This window comes from Puma concolor, chromosome B1 (assembly GCF_028749965.1).
Source record: "Puma concolor isolate L17-30 chromosome B1, mPumCon1.1.hap2, whole genome shotgun sequence".
Classification (NCBI taxonomy): domain Eukaryota; kingdom Metazoa; phylum Chordata; class Mammalia; order Carnivora; family Felidae; genus Puma; species Puma concolor.
This window is the reverse complement of record NC_141670.1, coordinates 6,877,676-6,888,495: the sequence shown is the minus strand read 5'-3', so window position 1 is coordinate 6,888,495 and position 10,820 is coordinate 6,877,676. Positions and strand designations below refer to the sequence as shown.

Below are 10,820 nucleotides of genomic sequence, written 5' to 3'. Positions count from 1 at the left end.
ATGTTGACTCTAGGTATAACGTTGTACAGCAGATCTCTAGAGTTGATTTATCGTGCTTAACTAAAACTTCATACCAATTGATCATTAATTAACCCCCATTTCTCCCTCCCTCCAACCTCCCATAGTTACCATTCCACATAATTTCTTCTTTGAAAAATTTCTGTTTTCCTTTCAGGGATCACATAGCCATGAGGTCGGCCCATTTGCCTTTCTGTGGTGCCTCATCTCCTCTGATAGCTTTCCTGCCTGTGTCTTTTTTCCCCCTCTGCCTGGAAAGCCAACTCACATTTGACTCTCACACCATTAATTCAACTTCCAAAGTATCAACTTTGCGTCACCACCATAAACTATTCTTTACTCTTCCAATTCATTTTTTTTTTTTTCATCTTAGCCTGCCATTCTATTTCACCTTGTTTGGTCCCTAGAGACCCTTGCTTCTAATTAGTAGATGCTAAGGCTTTTTGTTTTTTTTTTTCAATATATGAGACAGAAATGTCATCTGATTCCTGCAGTGAATCTTTTCCTGAAACGGCTGTCTTGCTTAGTCTTCCCAATAATATTCCCATATCTTTATTTTGTAGTTTTTTTTCTTACACTTTGTGTTGACTTCAATTCTCTCTCTCCTGGAAAATGTGTGAATTCATTCAACAGCAATTCACTGAGCTTCTATTGTATGACAACGCCGTTCTAGGTCCTAAAAATAAAGAACCAACCACACAAAACCTTGCCTGAATGAAGCTTACACTCTCATGGGATAAATAAGTCAGTGCAAAGAGTAAACAGCATCACTCACTATTCGAGAGCAGTGGAACCCTATTTCAGAGTCACCTGGATGGCAGATGGATGGGATTCCTGGCCGAATTCTATCTAGTACTTTGTTTCGTGAAATAGACTGAAATGGTAAATCAAAACTCTACGACTCGTCAGGAAGCAACACCACTTTGCCATGGTTATCATTATTATTATTGTTATTATTATTTTCAGTGGCCATCCTAGTGCATGGGAAGTGGTGTCTCTGTGGTTCGGATTGCGTTTCCCTAATGATTAATGACAGTGAGCATTTTTCATGTGTTTGTTGGACATTCGCACTTTCCTCTCTGGAGAAATGTTTATTCAAGTTCTCTGCCCATTTTTATATTTGATGGTTTGTCTAATCATTGTGCAATTGTATCAAGGCTTTTTTTTTAATAGATAAAAATGTTTTACCACTTTCAAATGTTTTCAAACCCATGAGCAACTTTCATCTGTCCTTAAGGCCATCTTCTATAATGTGGGTACCATGCACGCCAGAATAATTATCTTCTGTATTGGGACAAACTGACCTTCACTTCCTTTCAACCCTGTGATTATAAGAACCAATGAGCCTATGACCAGATTAATGAGATTGTTCAATGAGCTTGATTTTCTAGTTGGTCTTCTGTTGGAATGGCATGCCTGATTCTCCAACGCTATTCACGAAATTCTTCCTTAGAGGTTGCATCCGAGTCTGTGACTTGGAAAAAACAGATCTACATATAAAGGAAAAGGTGGGTAATAAACTCTGATACCATTCATTTATTTCTCTCCAAAATGAGCTAACTGTCCAACATAGCTCATAAAAGTTCTGAACTATACAGAAAACAATTTCCAAACTATAATTTCACGGCAATTTGAAAGCTGGCCGGGCTGCTAGAAAAAATATACCATACACGTACCTTAAATCTTTTCTAAATCAGGTAAACCTCAACAGCAAAAAGAAAACATACTTTTCATGGTTTCACCTACCAAGGTGACTTTTAAAAAATGACCCATACATTTGGATATATACATGATAGAATCTGTATTAAACAGTAATTCTTGTATCTTGTAGCTACACTTTGTCCATCCACAGAGGTGGATTCAGAATTACGATCATTCATTGGAAGTCTTCAACTTAGCCTGTGTTCTTAGTGTGGAAGCCAGTCTTCTCAAGGGTCGAATTGAGATGCTTGTGCTTTTTTTACAATGGGAAAATCCAGAGATGTGTTCAGAACAAATGCTCCAGAGAAAAAGTATTACAGATTTTTGACAGATTTCTTATTTATGTTTGACCCTCACACATACCCATCTTGGTATCTCTTTCATGATTGCTTCATTCAGTCAGCTATAGGGTGACCCTTTTGTTGGCAAAGAGAGAAAAGGACCTTTTAGTTCCCAAATAATTCCTCCTTAACTCCTATTTTCATAGGTGTTTTTACAAGGTACAGAAAGGCCAGTGAATCAGGGTATCCTTTGTCAGGACCCACTATACTGTCTTTGCTTAATCTTTCTAGTTCTGGAATGTCCAAAGTGACCTCCGGGTCCTCACCTCTTCTGTGCACCTGCATGGCTCACTGGTACCCTTGCTCACGTCCAGAAGTCCCAGGCCACCACCTGACTTCTCGTCAAAATCCATTTTCTGAGTAAGATGCATGTTCAGATATTGTGGTGAATGGCTTAAGTCAGGTGGGAGGCCACCTAAAAGAAATCATACATGCAGCTGTTATAAAAAAAATCAGGAAACTCTCCACACACCTAGTTAAAAAAAAATCTCCAAGGTACATCATATAGAAAAGGCAAGTGCAGAGTAAAAAGTATAGTCTGTCACGATGTTTATCCAAGAAGGGGCATATAGACGCATCTCTGTTTATGCAATACATGCAACATCTCTGGAAGGGTGGAGAAGAAACTGGTAACGGCTGTCATGAAAGCCTGGGAGGGGGGAGAAGATGGGAAGACTTCATTTTCATTTCTTGGTAAGTGAATTTTAAGGGAAATAAACCCAAGTGATACTGGGACCTAAGTCAGTAGGTGCAGAATGAGTGGTTGCAGGGATGCCTGGGGTGGGGGTGGGGGGGTCGGCGCGGGGCTCAGTCAGTTAAGCGTCCGACTTCAGTTCAGGTCATGGTCTTGTAGTTGGTGAGTTCAAGCCCCGCGTCAGGCTCTGTGCCGACAGCTCAGAGCCTGGAGCCTGCTTCGGATTCTGTGACTCCCTCTCTCTCTGCCCCTCCCCCATTCACACTCTATCTTTCTCTCTCTCTTTCAAAAATCAATAAACATTAAAAAAAAGCTTTTTTTTTAATGTTGAGGATTCCAAAAAAGCATTAAAAAGAAAAAAAAGAATTAGTAGCTGCGGTAACTGGACATTTTAGCATCATCAGTTACAAAAAGCTGTGTGGAGAGCTGCCCTTCAGGGCCGCCTCTAATGCCATCCTCCTTATAAAGACTCGCCTCAGGTGAGGCACAGCCTCCCCGCACAGGCCAGTACAGCCATCTGCAGTGGGGGGAGTCCCTGTGTCTCCTGCTAGGCTGCCCCCTCTTTTTTTTAAGTTTATTTGTTTGAGAGAGAGAGAGAGAGAGAGAGAGAGAGAGAGAGAGAGAGAGAGAAAGGGGAGGAGGGAGGGGCAGAGAGAGAGAGACGGAGAGAGAGAATCCCAGGCAGGCCCCGTGCTGTTGGCACACAGCCACAGCCCGATGCGGGGCTGGAACTCACAAACCTTGAGATCATGACCCGAGCCTGTATCAAGAGTCAGATGCTTAACCGACTGAGCCCCCCGGGTGCCCCTAGGCTGCTTGCTCTTCAAGTCAAGACAGCTTCACGGAATGAGAAAAGAGTCTACCCTCTTTACCCAGGGTAGACAACTTCCCGACTTTTAATACATCAGTTAGACTTGCCCCATTTAAAACAACAATACCGTACGTGGTATCTGGCTTAATTTTTTTTCATTCAGCACGTTTGTGAGGCACATCCATGTTGTAATCATCTGTGGCTGTTGTACGCCCGTCGCTGTGAGGGAATGCAGTATTCGCTTTATTCCTGCGACGTAATACACTATTTGGGTTGTCTTCTGTCGACAGTTGCAATGACGAGGCTACACTGAACGCTCTCGAACGCGTCTCTCGGTGCACACGGGGCTGCGTCTGTTGGGGATACGCCTGGGAGTGCATTCGTGTGTCCAACTCGCGCGTCCATACCGCCCAGACCAAAGCTTCTCAGAGGCAGGAAACGCGTTCGCACATCCCCACCTCTGTCACCCCGCGCAGCACCTGCTACCTAGTAACCGCTCGCCACTCGTGATTCTCTTTCCAGGCACCCTCGGTGCGCCAGGTCATTGGTCAAGCCCCGCTTCTCCCAATACCAAGAGGCCTGTCTATTTTTAGGCAGAAAGCAACAGTATCCAGTACCCTCTGCCCGCAGCTTTACTCAGTAGACCAGATAAATGTGCTCATTCCTGATAAGCATCGTTCCCCCAAACCTATAAATGTCCCATTTTTGTGTCCTCTCCCCTCCACTCCGCTGTTTCATCGGCTTTGCTTTCCTGCACAGGAGAGGTGGGAGAGCCGAGGGAACCTCGGAACGTGAAGGTCCTCTTTCTTTTTGCTGTTCTCTTCTGTCTGGTCCAAGTTAACTCAGGTAAACGTCTCCTGGCCAGTGCAGAAGGCTGCTCCAGGCTAGTAGAGGGGACCAGGGAAGGTAGGGCAGGAATCCCATGGATGGGTGTCCGTGTGGAGGGCTGCTGTGTCGGTGGGTTGTTAGTGGGTGCAGGTGCGCCCCCTGGGGCTCAGCTCTGGATGTTTGGATCCTCCCTGCACAGTACGGGTCCTGTCACACAAGACAAAGGGGCACCTTTGCTCTGATACGAACTGGAAGCATTCGCTGCAGTCTGGGGAAGGTTTCCAGAAGGAAATGGCAGCCACATGAATTCACAGCTGGAAGGGACTGTGGATCTTCCGTGGCAGGACTGCACTCCACAGGGAGGGGAAAGCGAGCACCCAGGAAAGCCACAGTGTGTGGCTGTGCCCTCACCAGCTACGGTCTGGGCCGTCACTCACACCCATGCCAGTGTCCCTCCTGCTTCGCCGGGGGCCTGTTCTCCATGACGACACTGACACAGAGCTGGTCAAGCACACACTCCTGGGAGAAATAATCAGTTCCTGGAGCAGGTGAGACTAGAATGCACATCTCCGGCTCCCTAGGCCCATGGTTCTTCTAACCTTCACTGATGTGGGGCCCCTCTCTTCGCCACGACAGAGCTGAGGCGACACGGGGTCGTGGGGTGGGCCCCCATTGTTGCTGAGATATTGCACCAGGCTGATTTGTAAATCGTGCAACACTGCGGGCATGTTGTGGGTTTTGTTTGGTTTTTTTAGTCATGACAAGTAGTATCTAATAAGAACTTTCCTTCAACCACTCATTCCCAAATAAGAAGTGCTTCCTTCTTTTTTTATTGAGATACAATTGATACGTGATGTGATACGAGTTTCGGGTGTACAGTACAATGAGTCCTTGTTTATATATGTTGTGAAATGACCACCGCCAGAAGCCTAGTTAACATCCCTCACCGCACACACAATTTGTTTTTCTTGTGACAAAGAGAAAAAACTTTCCATACCGGGTGGTGGTGCTGGATGCACAAGTTCACAAGTCATGGTGAAGAAAAAGGCTTTCTTTCCTTTTTTTTCCTTGGAAAATACAAAACTAAAAACGGGGCCACAAGCTGAGCATCAGAACTATTCTGCTCTTCCGAGAGGCCAAGACCCATGCCTCCATTATTCCACTCTGTTTTCTGAAGCTTCCTTTCCTTTCTCCGAATGTGCTACTCCTATCTGTCACCAGGAAGCTTGAGAGCCCTTTTATAAGAATAGAGGATAAAACACACACCCTCCTGGAAACATTCCGAGGTGTAGGTAGACTGTTCCTGTTTTAAAGCTAAGAAACCAGGGGCGCCTGGGTGGCTCAGTCGGTTAAGCGTCCGACTTCAGCCAGGTCACGATCTCGCGGTCCGTGAGTTCGAGCCCCGCGTCAGGCTCTGGGCTGATGGCTCGGAGCCTGGAGCCTGTTTCCGATTCTGTGTCTCCCTCTCTCTCTGCCCCTCCCCCGTTCATGCTCTGTCTCTCTCTGTCCCAAAAATAAATAAACGTTGAAAAAAAAAATTTAAAAAGAAAAAAAAAGCTAAGAAACCAAAACTCCATTAAACTGGCATTTGTCCAAAGACACTTCACTTTGGAAAAATACAGTAAATATTCAGGGTTGGGCTGTGGGCTGGGGTATTCTTTTATTCTCTGGCTTATATGAATTCCATGTCTATTCCATTTATCACTAGGGGATATTCCACCTGGAATTAGAGATGTTATCTGCCTTACACAACACGGAACCTGCGGACTTTTTTTCTGCCATTTTGGTGAGAAAAAGGCTGAGATCTGCTCCAATCCCTGGAACAGGTGCTGTGTACCAAGTACAGAGGCAGAAATAAGTAATAAACCGGAGATGGGTGGCAAAAAAAGAGAACCCTGAGACATCATGTGTCAGCTTCTGGAAGGCAGGAGGGCTCTTGAAGTATCTCAAGGGCTCAGAAGTATGTGTGGCTTATCGAAGGTGCTCCATAAAAGTTTGTTGGGGGCGCCTGGGTGGCACAGTCGGTTAAGCGTCCGACTTCAGCCAGGTCACGATCTCGCGGTCCGTGAGTTCGAGCCCCGCGTCGGGCTCTGGGCTGATGGCTCGGAGCCTGGAGCCTGTTTCCGATTCTGTGTCTCCCTCTCTCTCTGCCCCTCGCCCGTTCATGCTCTGTCTCTCTCTGTCCCAAAAATAAATAAGCGTTGAAAAAAAAATTTAAAAAAAATAAAAGTTTGTTGAATGAATCCAGCAGCAAGGGTGAAGGTCTGATAAAAGAACTTTCCTAAAATCTTGTCCACTTTACCTTCTCTTGTTTTTTTCTTAAAGAGTCTCAGAAATTTGTCCTAGCATACCTCCTGCTTCTCTTCCTGGGAGTGTCTCTCACTGACCCACAGACAAGGGTGAACCAGAAACCATGCTCCAAACTGATCTCATCCTCAGAGGGACAGGAATGCAGTCAACCTACTGGCCTCTTTCCCACCAAAGGCCATGTGCTTTCTCATCAAACCCAGCACCTGCCTCAACTTACATATTCCCAGGTCCTGACAAGCCTCATCCCCTTCTCCTAATCTCAAGTAATAATCACAACAGGTGATATGTAAATAGGAGTTTAGTTTGCAAGAACTAAACTCAACACTTACCCTTAGGTTATCCCACTTGATTAACCAACAACCTTACGGAGTTACATATGAGCAGCTCCATTTGGGGGATGGAAGGGAAATGAAAGCCAGAAGGTTAAGCAGATTGCCCAGGTCGGCATTTCCTAAGAGGGATTCTGACATGCCCAGCCCAGCAAACGCTCACTGCGCCGTGTTACTTCTAAAGAACCTATTTCTGAGCACCTGCGGCAAGGTAGAGCTTCTGTACGCGAAGATTCCTACAACTCATAGCCCTTCACTCTTCTCTGGATCCTGCTCACATGCGTTGTCTATACCACATCTCTGAGCCAGCCATCCGGAGAGTAGTGACTATTAATTACAGGCAGGAAATGTCAGAAGATAATAAAGACAAATGTGCTGGTGTAGGAGACCCTGTGCCAAGCTTTTCCAGGCTAATAGCTTAACAAGTTCCCTTGTTTGGGATTTCCTGCTCACAGCCTGAATCCAGTCTGCTCATGAATACACAGAACTTGAAGAGTCGCCTGGAAAATAAACTTAGGGGTTCTTGTCTCGATTCCCCAGTCAAGTTCCCATGAACATTTCATGTAATGCCTCGGGCCTCTCCCCAGGCTCTTCTAAACTCACCAGACAGACTTCTGGAACCTCTCTTGACTACAGGCATCTCTTGACTCAGGGGGGACTGCAGCCCCCTTCCTCCCCAGGGAGCTGAGAACCTTTTCCAGGCCCGGTGTCAATGCCTGCCTAGGAAGGATGTGGACTCCACAGTTAGATTTTGCTCCCGTGAAACACAGCAAAGCTTCATGCTTCAGAAGACGCACTCTGCCAAGAGCACCATCACTCTGTGCCCAAAACTTGGCCACCAGAGAGCACCCAAATAATAAATACATAAATGAAGGAACGGGCCAGTGCCCAGAACACTGGGGAACTGGGGTCTGGTTCCACCCCACGCACTGAGCAAGTACCATTAGCCAGCTAGTTTCTTTTCTTGGTCTCCTTTCCCTCAAAAATAAAATAAGGGAGCTGCCATAGACCTCTGAGACCCCATCACATCTCACCCGTGTCTGAGGGTAGAATTGTTACTTCACCCATGATCCTGGGGTGCGGGGTCTCCATCAAGTGAAGCAAGGACAGAGGACCCACCTCCCCTAACTTCCTCTGCAGTATTGTCACCGCAGAGCCTGATGGGAACCCACAGACGAGTCCAGGACTGGCCAGCAGGGGGATTGCCCAAAGCCCTAAACCGGGCTGTTAACATTTTCCTAATGGAAACATTTTCTAGTGGACATTGGGCCTGGTCTGGCCTTCGGTGTGAAAAATGTTATCTTTTTTTTTTTTTTTTAATTTATTTATTTTGAGAGAGAGAGAGAGAGAGAGAGAGAGAGAAAGCCCCAGAAGGGGAGGAGCACAGAGAGGGGGAGAGAGAATCCCAAGCAGGCTCTGCATCCTCAGCGTGGAGCCCCAGGTGGGCCTCTGAAATGTTGAACAAACTGCCTCATCTCCATGGTACTTTCTGAAATTGCCCAGTTGTACACTCTCCTAAAGAGCTCTGGAATCGTTCTAAGATGATGTGACCCCCCCACCAAACGCTATTTCGCAAAGCCAGAACCGGCCTTGGCAAGGCAGGCAGCCTGTCGATACCAGGACTGACCACTAGAGGGCGCGCCGCCGCCGCCCTCAAGGCGAGAGCAAACCCGGTTTGATCAGGGGTCTGAGCTGCTCCAACAAAGCAGCAGGTGGGAATCCAACCCCAGCTGAGAACAAAGGGAGCCTGGATTACCAACACTTCTAGCCTGCATTTCTTGGCATTAAGTAATTATAGTGCCTCATGCATTTCTGCCCTAGAGTGCCACTGCAGGTCTGTGGGAGGCCTGCTCCGAGACTGCCTCCCCCAGGGTTTATAGGAGCCACTCAGGTAGGACTGTAAGTGCACATACAAATAGAAAGGGGTGCTGGACTTCACTGCATCCTGCCTCTGGGTCCCAGATCGATTGCAACCTGGGGATTCACCTGCCCCGGCCTTGCTCTGAGGCACCTGCATCACAGAGCCAGGGGCAGCCTAAAGGAGGCGTGGGCAGACCCAAGACATTGGCATGCCTTTTCTCTTGGTGAAACTGGTGTTGGAAGCATGAACCCTCTATCCACACAAGGGGGAACTGAGTTTCCTGGTGGTTGGGGGCCCCAGGGAGCCAGCGGAAGGCAGAGGGACCAGCCCTGTGCTGAACAGGGTCCAGTGTTTTATACTTGGCAGGGTTTTTTTGTGTGTTTTTTTTTTGAGAGGGGAGAGAGAGAGTGTGAGCAGGGTAGGGGAAGGAGGGGGTGGGAGAGAGAGGGAGAGGGAGAGGGAGGGAGAGGGAGACGGAGGGAGAGGGAGGAGAGGAGACGGAGGGAGAGGGAGAGGGAGAAGGAGAGGAGAGGGAGGAGGGAGAGGAGAGGGAGAGGAGGGAGAGGGAGAGGGAGGGAGGGAGGGAGAGGGAGAGGGAGAGGGAGGGAGGGAGAGGGAGAGGGAGGGAGAGGGAGAGGGAGGGAGGGAGAGGGAGAGGGAGGGAGGGAGGGGGAGAGGGAGGGAGGGAGGGGAGAGGGAGAGGGAGGGAGAGGGAGAGGGAGAGGGAGAGGGAGGGAGAGGGAGGGAGGGAGAGGGAGAGGGAGGGAGGGAGAGGGAGAGGGAGAGGGAGGGAGAGGGAGAGGGAGAGGAGAGGGAGGGAGAGGGAGAGGGAGAGGGAGAGGGAGAGGGAGAGGGAGGGAGAGGGAGAGGGAGGGAGAGGGAGAGGGAGGGAGAAGGAGAGGAGAGGGGAGGGAGGGAGAGGGAGGAGAGGGGAGGGAGGAGAGGGAGGAGGGAGAGAGGGAGGGAGAGGGAGGGAGGGAGGGAGGAGGGAGAGGGAGAGGGGAGAGGAGGAGAGGGAGGGAGGGAGGGAGGGAGAGGGAGAGGGAGAGGGAGAGGGAGGGAGAGGGAGAGGGAGGGAGGGAGGGAGAGGGAGAGGGAGAGGGAGGAGGAGAGGGAGAGGGAGGGAGAGGGAGAGGGAGGGAGGAGAGGGAGAGGGAGGGAGGAGGGGGAGAGGGAGGGAGGGAGAGGGAGAGGGAGAGGGAGGGAGAGGGAGAGGGAGAGGGAGAGGGAGGGAGAGGGAGAGGGAGAGGGAGGGAGAGGAGAGGGAGGGAGGGAGGGAGAGGGAGAGGGAGAGGGAGGGAGGGAGAGGGAGAGGGAGGGAGAGGGAGAGGGAGGGAGGGAGAGGGAGAGGGAGAGGGAGAGGGAGAGGGAGGGAGAGGGAGAGGGAGAGGAGAGGGAGAGGGAGGGAGGGAGGGAGAGGAGAGGGAGAGGAGGGAGGGAGAGGGAGAGGGAGGGAGAGGGAGAGGGAGGGAGGGAGAGGGAGAGGGAGGGAGGGAGGGGGAGAGGGAGGGAGGGAGGGGAGAGGGAGGAGAGGGAGAGGGAGGGAGGGAGGGAGAGGGAGAGGGAGAGGAGGGAGGGAGAGGGAGAGGGAGGGAGAGGGAGAGGGAGGAGGGAGAGGGAGAGGGAGGGAGGGAGGGGGAGAGGGAGGGAGGGAGGGGGAGAGGGAGAGGGAGGGAGAGGGAGAGGGAGAGGGAGAGGGAGGGAGAGGGAGGGAGGGAGAGGGAGAGGGAGGGAGGGAGGGAGAGGAGAGGGAGAGGGAGGGAGGGAGAGGAGAGGGAGGGAGAGGAGAGGGAGGGAGGGAGAGGGAGAGGGAGGAGGGAGGGGGAGAGGGAGGGAGGGAGGGGAGAGGGAGAGGGAGGGAGAGGGAGAGGAGAGGGAGAGGGAGGGAGAGGGAGGGAGGGAGAGGAGAGGGAGGGAGGGAGAGGAG

General features: G+C 50.0%; 1 pseudogene; it reads left to right on the top strand.

The window, feature by feature from the left end:
* The first annotated feature begins 2,365 nt into the window (after positions 1–2,365).
* On the top strand, positions 2,366–6,357 carry LOC112869944 (sperm-associated antigen 11A-like; annotated as a pseudogene).
* Positions 6,358–10,820: the final 4,463 nt, after the last annotated feature.